We start from the raw sequence: 12,322 nt of genomic DNA, 5'->3' as shown, positions 1-12,322 counted from the left end.
CATATTTTTCTATTTCTGTCTAAGGAGGCATTTGTCACGGACCTATCGTGAACGCCGGCACATGAACAGTCATCTTCTTCTTTATTCCCTGGAGTAGGGATTCTTGCCCACATACAAGGTGTCCCATTTATCTTGACCAACCTAAATAACTGTTCGTCCAAATGCAAATTACAAAATGTACCAAGCAAATATTCTTTAGCCGTTAGGGGGACATCCCTCAGCATGATTGCCTTCGTTGTAGCTTTGTTTTTTTACAAAGATATGAACAGTGGTATGACTTTTTTAAATGGCACCCTGCATTTTTATTCGGTAATTCTTTTCAACTCCTAAAGACAAATTCAAACATATATCACAGTGTACCATTCACTAAATGCAACGTTATTATTTACATAACAACATTGATGTTGACCTCGGATCATAAACTCGTCCACTTGCTGGAATTGTCAGAAAACCAAACAAAAACGTAACACAACATTGGCTTTGACTCTCCTGTACCATTGTCCAGGAGTAGAACATTCAAAGGTGCTCAAAGTGGTGACCTTGGACACCGATACAGTGGTGCACTCGTTGAATGAAAGAATTATTTACTGCTCCCAGTGTTGCCTGCTGAAGAGAATTACAAGCAAACACGATACGTTCCTGCATGTCCTCTGGAGTTGTTGGAATAACGCAACAGACAACGTCATTAATGCATCCCCCTCCCCCCCCCCCCCCCCCAAAAAAAAAGTTCAGAGGTTTTAAATCAGGTGACCTAGCAGGCCAAGTAACTGCTCCTCTTCGACCAATCTATCTGGCAGGATACCTTCGGTTCAGAACACGACGTGCACACAAGGCATTATGTGCTGGACATCCATCGAGTTGATTACAACATAAACATTCTAGTTCTTAGCGGCACTTCATCTAGAAGTGGAGGAAGAATTCGTCTGAGGAAGTTGGCATACTCTGTGCCGTTCAGACTACCATTGATGAAATAGGGCCAATAATTGTAGTACCAGGCGTCCCACACCACACGTTAACTCTCCACTGACGTCGATGTTCCACTTGTCTAAGTCATTGTGAGTTGTCGTTGGACCAATAAAGCATGTTCCTTGTATTTACCTGTCCTTTTTTTGAGAAGGAACATTCATTGGCAAATAGAACATTGGAGAAGAAGTTCGGGTTGACGAGCATTTGCTGCTATGCCCACTGACAGAACTGGACACGATTCTGGAAATCATTCCCACGCAATTCTTCATGTAGATGTTCATGGTAAGGATGTAACCGGTGACGTGTAAGAATACGATGTACAATGGTTTTTAGGAATGCCAGTTTTGTGTTCAATCTGTCGTGTGCTCACATGTGGATTCACAGCAACGGAAACGAGAACAGTAACTTCGGCAGCTTCGTCTGTGTGAATGCTACGACGATTGCGTTGTCGAGGGTTGAAGCTTCCCGTTTCCTGAAGCGTCGCAACAAGACGAAAAAACATCCGTCGGGAAGGTGGGTTCTTGTCAGGAGATCGCTCTCTGTACAGTCCCGCTACCTGCGTAGCATTTCGCTTACCTTCAATAGTTACAAAAAAAGAAATGTTAAATCGATGAAGTTTGTAGGAAGGACAGCCTTTACTGTAAGCCTACTCTACACAACAGTATTTAAAAGGACTAAACTACTGTACTAAATGTACCCGTACATAAGAAAACAGTATTGCAACTACTGTTCAGCTAACTTACATTCCACATAGATTAGTATCATTTCTACGTTCTCTTCATTGGTGTACATTCTACTCACACAGCTCTTCAACTGACGATGGCTGACGGAATGACGGGTGTGCATTGTACTTATATTAACATCTGTCCTCTGCCAACGTCAGCACGTGAATGGTTCAAATGGCTCCACTATGACGTTTAACATCTGAGGTCATCAGTCCCCTAGAACTTAGAACTACTTAAACCAAAATAACCTAAGGACATCACACACACCCATGCACCTGGCAGGATTCGAACCTGCGACCGTAGCAGCAGCGCGGTTCCGGACTGAAGCGCCTAGAGCCGCTCGGTCACAGCGGCCGGCTGTGGATGTGTTCCATTACGCCGAGTATCTGCACTAACTGCTGGGAGTGTCAAAGTCAATGTTGTCTTGTGTAACTAATAAGGTTGTGTTTCAGTGAATGGTACACTGTGATACAGTTTTGAATAGGTCTATAAGAGAGGAAATGAATTACCGAATAAAAAATACAGCGTGCCAATTAGAAAAAGTCATGCCGCTGTTCATATATGTGTAAAAAAGAAACCTAGAACGAAGGTAATCATACTGATCGATGTCCCCCTGACGGCTAAAGAACATTATCTTGAAACATTTTGTAATTGGCATCTGGACAAACAGTTATTTATGGTGGCCAAGATAAATGGGACACACTCTACATGCATATGCCTATATTCGCCTCAAATGATTTAGGGCAGACTGGTATTCTTACGGATATGGCTCCATTATTTTAGCCATTGCGCCATCAATTTAGCTACAAAGCAGAGCACCCTCAACATCGATCGAGATCATTTGGAAGGGGATGAGGTTGCGAGGATGCCTCCTGTGTCATAAATTTTTTTGTAAGAACCTGTAACAGAGGAATTAGTATGGATGATAGCCTGAACTGACCTCTAGACAAAACTACCGTTCAACACAAGTCATCATGTATTTGTAAACATTTATGCGTTTGTTGAACCTAGATACGAAAAAAAATTAAAAAATATTGCGATTTTGCTTCTTGACCCATGATTTTAAGAAACGTGTTTCGCTGTTGACAGTGAACTCTAACGTGTCTGTGTTCTTTGATAGCTTTATCAGCACGCTCTCGTTTGCTGTCTGTGACAGATGTTGTTGACAGGTTGCTGCGCTGTTTACGTGCATTTTTTCATTCCTCCGTTACCAAACGGCTCCACATAACGCCGCTCATGGCCGATGTCCGTTACAGCGTCCCTATACACTTTCGTGGTGGATGTGATTAAAACAAAATCATGGGTCAAGAAGCTAAACACAGATTTTTTTCCAAACTAGTTTAGATGCCTGGATTCAACTATGGCGCGATTATGTACAAATGTGTGGTGACTATATTGAACGGCAGTGTTGTAGAGAACAGTTCAGGATGCGAAATGCACTAAGCTTTTTATGAGAGTGGAGCCATTACTTTTTTGCCACTCTTGTAATCGCTGATGTAGATAGAACCAGGTAGAATTCTAAATGAGAGCTTCATTGAAACGTAGCGTTTCCCGTGCTAAACATTTTATATAGATCACAGTGCCCCGGAGCAGTCTGTATTACACCGACTGAATGGAATGTCGTCTGACGTAACTCTTCATCTGGGAAAGTAGTGTCTCAGTAACCCGGCAACAAAAAGCTGCCATAAGAAAGTTTCCATGGAATACTTCAGCCGTACGGGAGAGACCGGAGCGGTCACGGCTACCGTCAGCTAACTACGTGAGCAACTTAGTACTACGCTGGAGTTTGTGAAGTGGACGGTGGCTCGCCACCAGACGTGTCCTGCCTGTGGCGCTAGCACAGCTGCTGGTTTGGCACAGTTCTGGACCGCCGCGCTGGAAACTCGTCCTAGCGGCGTAACCCGGTGCCGCAACACAGCCGTGACTCCCTACAAGGCAGCGGCAGCTCGCGCTCTACGTTGGACCCGTCTGTATGCACATCTGTCCATCCGCTATAAGTAGGTAGCGAGGCCAACCACACCGATCAGAAGATTTTTAGCTACATTTCTACTGAGTGCTTGTTCTTATCTTCCAGAAATCCTTTTACACTACTGGCCATTAAAATTGTTACACCAAGAAGAAATGCAGAGGATAAACGGGTATTCATTGGGCACAAATATTATACTAGAACTGACATGTGATTACATTTTCACGCAATTTGGGTGCATAGATCCTGAGAAATCAGTACCCACAACAACCACCTCTGGCCGTAATAACGGCCTTGACACGTCTGAGCATTGAGTCAAACAGAGCTTGGATGGCGTGTACAGGTACAGCTGCCCATGCAGCTTCAACACGATACCACAGTTCATCAAGAGTAGTGAATGGTGTATTGTGACTAAGCTGTTGGCCAGCCACCATTGACCAGACATTTTCAATTGCTGAGAGATCTGGAGAATGTGCTGGCCAGGGCAGCAGTTGAACATTTTCTGTATCCATAAAGACCCGTTCAGTACCTTGAAGATGCGGTCGTGCATTATGCTGCTGAAATGCAGGGTTTCGTAGGGATCGAATGAAGGTTAGAGCCACGGGACCTAACACATCTGAAATGTAACGTCCGCTCTTGAAAGTTCTGTCAATGAGAACAAGAGGTGACCGAAACGTGTAACCAATGGCACCCCATACCATCACGCTGGGTGATGCGGCAGTATGGCGATGACGAATCCACGCTTCCAATGTGCGTTCATCGCGATGTCGCCAAACACGAATGCGACCGTCATGACGATGTAAACTGAACCTGGATTCATCCGAAAAAATGATGTTTTGCCATTCGTGCACCCAGATTCGTCGTTGAGTACACCGTCGCAGGCGCTCCTGTCTGTGATGCAGCGTCAAGGGTAACCGCAGCCATGGTCTCCGAGCTGATAGTCCATGCTGCTGCAAACGTCGTCGAACTGTTCGTGCTGATGGTTGTTGTCTTGCAAACGTCCCCATCTGTTGACTCAAGGATCGAGACGTGGCTCCACGATCCGTTACAGCAATACAGATAAGATGCCTGTCATTTCGACTGCTAGGGATGTGAGGCCGTTGAGATCCAGCACTGACGCGATACGATAAACCGCAATCGCGATAGGCTTCAATCCGACCTTTATCAAAGTCGGAAACGTGATGGTACGCATTTCTCCTCCTTACACGAGGCATCACAACAACGTTTCACCAGACAACGCCGGTCATCTGCTGTTTGTGTATGAGAAATCGGTTGGAAACTTTCCTCATGTCAGCACATTGCAGGTGTCGCCACCGGCGCCAACCTTGTGTGAATGCTCTGAAAAGCTAATCATTTGCATATCACAGCATCTTCTTCATGTCGGTTAAATTTCGCGTCTGTAGCACGTCATCTTCATGATGTAGCAATTTTAATGGCCAGTAGTGTATATTCAGCTTCTTCCAAAATGCTCCCTGTAGAAGTTAATTCATCCCAATATATCCGATAACGTGTGAATGTATCGATATGCAGCGTTGGATACGATATATCGGCAAATGTGCTGAGTTTTATGACATACGCAAGTAATTTTGAACATACCGTTAAACATACAGTCGTGCCTTCTCCCCGACAGTTTGGTTATTTTCACCATAAACGAAAACCATATTCACACTTTGAACTGTCTTTGAAACTAAGGACAGCTTCACGAGGTGTCTTATCGCTATAGCAGCAAAGCACGGACTGATGGACTTCAACCACACATCTTGTGTTTTCTTACAAAATCTCAGTTCAATGGTCCTTTCATGCCCATCGTCACCGACCGAGCGCCATGTCTTCTCATGCCACCTCCGTCATTAGGTGCGCCATGGACGAGCGTGGGGTCAGCACTGTTGCAGTCCTACGAAGAAAAGATCCCTGGCAGTACTAAGAATCGAACCCGATTCCTCTGCATTGCAGCTAGCCGCTCTAACCACGTTTTTTTTTTTTTTTTAAGGAATCTCATTTTTTCGCTTTTGTTCGTTGCATCTGCTCGGGGCGGACGTCGTAAGACATGTGTTTAAGTTCGTTGTTGATCGAGTAACTCAGTTTTTTTTTTATTATTACAGAGGGCAGCTAACCCTCTGACCGAACACGCTGAGCTACCGTGCTGGCAATGCCACTTAGCTATGGAGGCGAGCTGTTTGGTACAGAAGTGCAGACGTAAGCGAGACTTCTCCTGGGTGGGGCAGCAGTGTACAGTTGTATTACCTTGTTATTATTTCTACGTCTAAATCTACATGGATACTCTGCAAATCACATGTAAGTGCCTGGGAGAGGGTTCATCGAACCACCTTCCTTCATAATTCTCTATCATTCCAATCTCGTATAGCGCGCGGAAAGCATGAACACCTATATCTTTCCGTAAGAGCTCTGATTTCCCTTATTTTGTCGTGGTGATCGTTCCTCCCTATGTAGGTCAGTGTCAACAAAATATTTTCGCATTCGGAGGAGAAAGTTGGTGACTGGAATATCATGAGAAGATTCCGTCGCAACGAAAAACGCCTTTCTTTTAATGATGTCCAGCCCAAATCCTTAACATTTCTGTGACACTCTCTCCCATATTTCGCTATAATACGAAATGTGCTGCCTTTCTTTGAACTTTTTCGATGTACTCCGTCAGTCCTATCTGGTAAGGATCACACATCAGGTAGCAGTATTCTAAAAGAGGACGGACAAGCGTAATGTAGGCAGTCTCCTTAGCAGGTCTGCTACATTTTCTAAGTGTCCCGCCAATAAAACGCAGTCTTTGGTTAGCCTTCCCCACAACATTTTCTATGTTTTCCTTCCACTTTAAGTTGTTCGTAATTGTAATACCTAGGTATTTAGCTGAATTTACGAATTTTAGATTAGACTGATTTATCGTGTAACCAAAGTTTGAGTTACTTTTCGCACTCATGTGCATGGCCTCACACTTTTCGTTATTTACGGTCAACTGCCGCTTTTCGCACCATTCAGATATCTTTTCTTAATCGTTTTGCGGTTTGTTTTGATCTTCTGATGACTTTATTAGTCGATAAACAACAGCGTCATCTGCAAACAACCGAAGACGGCTACTCAGATTGTCTCCTAAATCATTTACACAGATAAGGAACAGCAAAGGCCCTATAACACTATCTAGGGGAACGCCAGAAATCACTTCTGTTTTACTGACAGGAAATCACAAATCCAGTCACATAACTGAGATGATATTCCATAAGCACGCAATTTCACTAAGAGCCGCTTGTGTGGTACCGTGTCAAAAGCCTGCCGGAAATCCAGAAATAAGGAAACGATCTGAAACCCCTTGTCAATACCACTCAACACTTCATCTGAATAAAGAGCTAGTTGTGTTAACACATGCATTATGTAACTGAAGTCCTCTTCGAATGGTTGTTTGCAGTGCCACCGAAAAAGTTTAATAGTTCCATTAATAAAATATAAGTAATAATTCGGCAGCTATAACCGTTAACTTACAAGACTCCTGTGTTGACCACAGTTCTTTGTTACATTTAAGCCTTACGTTTTTCAGCTTTACTATGATTTATTTTCGAAGGTATGAAATGCTATTGACACAAAGTATCGCGTCGAAATATTGATTTGAAGCGTGAGTGCAAACTACTACTCCACTTGCACTTACGAGTCGTTTAATTATTTCGACGTGATACTTTGTATTAATAGGATTTTGTTCCTTTGAAAATGGTTTCATGGAAATATTCCTTACGTAAGCTTAATTGTTATTTCCACCTTTGGTTTGCGTCAATCTCGAAGCTGAACGAAACTCACACTAACGCTCTAACAATGTAACAAACTACGAGGATTGGAACTTTAATAGTGTCATCTATTTATTTACAGCTCGTACAAAATAGATACATGTTTCAAAGTTTTACTGACCTTCAAAGTAGTCACCAGCATTGTGTGTAACCCACTGCGAGCGATGTGGAAGTTGTAGGATGCGCCTAGCAGTGCCAGTTGAGTTGACAGTTCGAGCGGCGCGATCCATTGCCCGACGAATCTGTATCAGTTCTCTAGCGTATGCCGTGAAGTGTTTCCTTCAGTTTAGAAATCGAGGGCTTAATTCAGGGCACTGCAGTAGGTGGTATAGCACTTAGCAATCCCATCAGTCAGACAAATCAGTAACAGCTTGCACTGTACGTACTTGAGCATTGTCCTGCAAAATGATGGTCAGTTCCTGCACAAAGTGTCATCACTTCTGTCTCTAAGCTGGTCGCAGGTTGTGTCCCAAAAATGAACAGCATAGTAAGTTCAACTCGGTTTGTAAACTGGAGAAAACACTCCATGGCATTCGCTTCAGAACTGCTACAAATTCGTCGGGCAATAGACCGCGCCGCTCGAACTGTCAACACAACTGGCACTGCTAAGAGTGTCCTACGACTTCCACTCCGATGGAAACGGGTTATACACAATGCTGGTAAGTACTTTGTAGATCAGTAAAACTTTGAAACACATATATTTTGTACGAGCTGTAAATAAATAGTTGCCATTAATAAAGTTGCAACCCTCGTAATATTAATTATAGCCGCATCTACCAGCACAGCATCCGTCGCACAACATTGTAGGAAGACATCGTTCAAGACCATTCTTACTGACATCGTGTTATTGCTATTATACTACTGTGCCAATTTATATGATTGTACTGAATACTACTAATTATATATTCAACTGAAATTCAGATAGTTGTGATAAGCGAATCTTGTTACTCTCTCCGGGTTAATTTGAGAAGGTGATTGGTAGTGAGGGTGTGCTGCGGGCACCTGATTGCCGAGTCCTCTCTGTAGCAATGAGGTTGAGATTACAATCAACAAAGACAGACTCACGTGCATAGACGTATCCGATAGACAAACGCCAACCTGGCCTCCCTGGTCAACTACACGGTATTGATCAACGCGTATCCCAATGCAAACCGTAGTTAGCTATAGACAGAATGGTGGATCTATATCTTCAACTCTTTTCTGTTATCTCGAATGTGAAATCACATTGCTGCTCAGGACAACGAGTTGCACCGATAAGTTGACGTACAGCGTCGTAGCTTCTCGTGCGGCACTCCTCCAGTGTAGGAGCGGCTGTTAACGGAGATAGTCGTAGCCTGCAGGCAGTGGAGGGGAGGGTGGGGAGGGGAGAGAGCGGTCCTCGCAGCCTGATGCGCTCTGCTAGCCGACTGTGGCGTGCATGCAGCACCGCAGCCGAGCGGAGGTTTCTTTTCCAGATAGAGAGACCGCTGTGCGCATAAAAAGCGCTCTGTGCGAGCGAAGCAGGCCACTGTGTTACCAACAGTACACTAAAAATGGCGGCGAGAGGCTCAGCGGGACCGATGGCATTTGTAGTCTGGTCCCTTCAACCCCACAAACTAACCAACCAGAGGCCCTGCACTATGCATATGACAATCCTGACCCGGTCGCCAGTTCAGACGCCGTTTGGATGACCAACTTCTTCGTTCCTAATGCCCCAAAACGTTGCAGTGCTCACGAAACGTGCTGATTAGAATAAAATTTTTCACTTTTAATCCCCACTTATGCAAACAAGATACTTGTATGAATGCACCAAACATAAGTTGTAGTCAAGGAAAGTAGAGTGGGGCAGTTCATTTGTTGTTATAGCCTCTCTACATTCATCATGTTATTTTGCTATTTTGTCGGAAACTGACATTTTGAAACTGTGGCCGTGTACAAAATACAAGTTGATGCTTGCAAACAAGAAACCAGCAACCAGTCACTATTCATCATTCTATTTTATTTATACAAATTGCACCAGTACCGATTTCGAACCGGCAGGTTCATGTTCAGACGCCTATTCGCGTCTAGATACACATTTGTTGATGTTTACATTCATTTATGGCTCGTTACTCCCCCTTGGCATGGACGTGCGTTACAGTAAAAAATAATGTTAGAAGTGATCTAATTAGATGAACAGAAGTGGAATGTGGTGTATGGACAGAGAAAATCACCTCTATAGACGTAACAGAGGAATGCTATCTCTTTACAATAAGTGTAGAATAATCTGTGTGACTGTTCTTTATCTTTGTATCTTTATCTAACGGTGTGATTCTGCTTAATTATCGAGTATAAGTTGTTCAGGTAGCTATTTCTATGTCTGCTACCTTGCAAAGACAGCTTAATTATTTCGCGCGTCTACCAGAAACCTCCCTATGTCCTCTCAGTTTTGCCTCGGGGAAGCACAGACCTTCTCGTGTGTTCTGGGCTGTGCTGTGGCCATATCAACATGTTTTCCCGAAGAGGTCCAGCAAAGCTGTTTCCTTGCGAATCAGTGCGCTTCCTGCTTTTCCCAACCAAGCATTAGGAGACAACCGTCGCCTACCTCCGGAGTCAATTGACAGTGCTGACTTGGTGCAAGTGGGACTCGGGACCCAGTCGCTATCTTGATAGCACCTAACGTTCTTTGAAACATATCTAGGTACGATATTTTCCCAGGTAGCTCAGATTGCTTTTTGTTGATTACGAGGAAATCCTTTCATTTACTTCGCATAATATTCAGAACTGCTTTTCCGTTTCGTTTTATGGAATTTCTTCGTTATTTTTCATGAATAATGCTCAAACAGGTGATTTGGCTTTGTTCGCGCCGAGGGCAACGTTGCGCAGTGACCAGTGCGTGTCTTTCGCTAATTACCTATGGTGTTTTAGTCGAGACTAGTGTGTCATCAAAATCATAGAAGTTTCAATTTGATCCTGACTATTTCCTCTCTTTTATCCAGACTGATTTTTAGAAAGACAAACCACGTCTAGAAACATAAGTGGTTTGTACCTGGTCTTACGAGTTACTGCCCTCGGCAATCGCAGTGTAATCACGTATTCAGATCGCAGAATACCAGAACCTATTTTCCAGTTTTGAGACAGTACTTTCTGTTAGGCCATCCCGCCTCATATAGACGAAATAATATTGTTGAAGGGCGGACTAACATACTGTCTATGCATTAAGGACATCAGTTCAAACAACAGTTCTCGACTGGTTTGGCGATAATGGCATTTGTGACTCTAAGTGCTCTGACCGAGATATCCCCCTGGTTCACCTGCGTAGTTTCAATGACGGCCCGATGAGCCGTATCTTTCTGTTGCTGAGTTAATTGTGAGCCTTGTTAAAACTTAATGCAGAATTATCCTCTTTCGTACTTCCCTGTTTCTCTTGTCTCAGATGCTGCGTTCAGGATGCTGGGTAATCCTTGTAATTAGTTTTTCAAACATGATCGTAATAAAAGTAAGGGGCTGATGTTTCATTTTAGTTTCAATGTTAGCTCAAGAATTTAGTGTGGGATTTTAACCACCGTAATAAATTGTCATTATCAGTGAGAATTTTTTTACGAATAATCCAACTCATTTCACATTTTTTCGCTTCTTGAATGAAGTTCATTAAATTCAGTATGACACTTTGGGGCATTTGTTTTTATATGAAGCACGCCACGTCTGCGTGTAGTCAGACCGTATCTTTGGGAGCGTTTCTGTTGCGTCATTTAATGTCAGGGTTTTTGATTAATAGAACTACCGGCACAGCACACACAGTAGACGTAAGTAATAGGTAATTTATGTAACTACTTGTTGAGTCAGAAGAAATGCCGTAAGTCCAATATATATGACACAGAATTCAGTCACGAGCCTCCAAGTTCATTCACGCAAACAGACAGGAATAGCCTATAATTCACACTTAGGCAATACGTAGCATGATTTTGCGTTGAGACAAAGAGGGGGAAGGCAGATTAAAGTTGGTAGTTCCGGCCAAGATATTATCACACTTTAGAGTAAGTAGGCAGCTTGCAGTGCCAAATGATATATGTACAATCGTTACGTATGCCTTTTAAACCTGGTTGGTTCAAATGGCTCTGAGCACTATGGGACTTAACTTCTGAGGTCATCAGTGCCCTAGAACTTAGAACTACTTAAACCTAACTAACCTAAGGACTACACACACATCCATGCCCGAGGCAGGATTCGAACCTGCGACCGTAGCGGTCGCGCGGTTCCAGATTGTAGCGCCCCGAACCCCTCGGCCAAAACTGGTTGCTCAACCGTATTTGATAGTAGTAAACACGTATTCTCAAATGATTTTTTCGTGTCAAACTCCTCGGCACCAGTTCGATAGTGTGTTACATAGCTGAGTCGCCGAAAGTCAAAAGAACAATCGCAAAGTAGCCTATCTCGGCGTAAAGCACATCACAACAATAATGCGAAGTAACGATAACCAGAGCTCTACAAGAATTACTTTGAGAACTGGCAGTGGAAGATGTCATAATGATTATCACTGTTGTCTTAATTAGTCATGAGACAGTTCCTTAGAGCTTGAGCTGTAAATACCGTCTCTAACAAGCTCCTGCCCCGAAGGACACAAAAAGACCGGCAGGCTGACGGTTGAATTGCTCCTGTAGTCTTAATAGGGAGTGGCCTAACAGCTCAGGGGTGTCCACGATACATCTTACACTCTGTAGAGTAGCGTAAGTTGTAACTAAATTTCCTGGCAGTTCAAGACTGTATTCGAATCATGCATGAAACACAGATCCTTTCCTTTTGCGATTACTAGTTTTGCCAGCTAAGTTATTCGTTCACACCTCACGAATTTGATTCTGACGTACCTCCTATCCAGACACCACAGTGGACCTCTGCTACACGTTTCTCTTGATAGGATGTCC

The 12,322-nt window shown here is 43.5% G+C and overlaps 1 protein-coding gene across 1 annotated transcript in view; it reads left to right on the top strand.

Annotated features, from left to right (window-relative positions):
• Positions 1-12,322, top strand: part of LOC126278946 (ATP-binding cassette subfamily G member 4-like) — a 443,572-nt gene that overhangs the window by 116,986 nt on the left and 314,264 nt on the right. The gene's annotated exons all lie outside the window — the stretch shown is intronic.

This window comes from Schistocerca gregaria, chromosome 6 (assembly GCF_023897955.1).
Source record: "Schistocerca gregaria isolate iqSchGreg1 chromosome 6, iqSchGreg1.2, whole genome shotgun sequence".
Taxonomy (NCBI): domain Eukaryota; kingdom Metazoa; phylum Arthropoda; class Insecta; order Orthoptera; family Acrididae; genus Schistocerca; species Schistocerca gregaria.
This window is presented reverse-complemented; position numbering and strand designations above follow the sequence as displayed.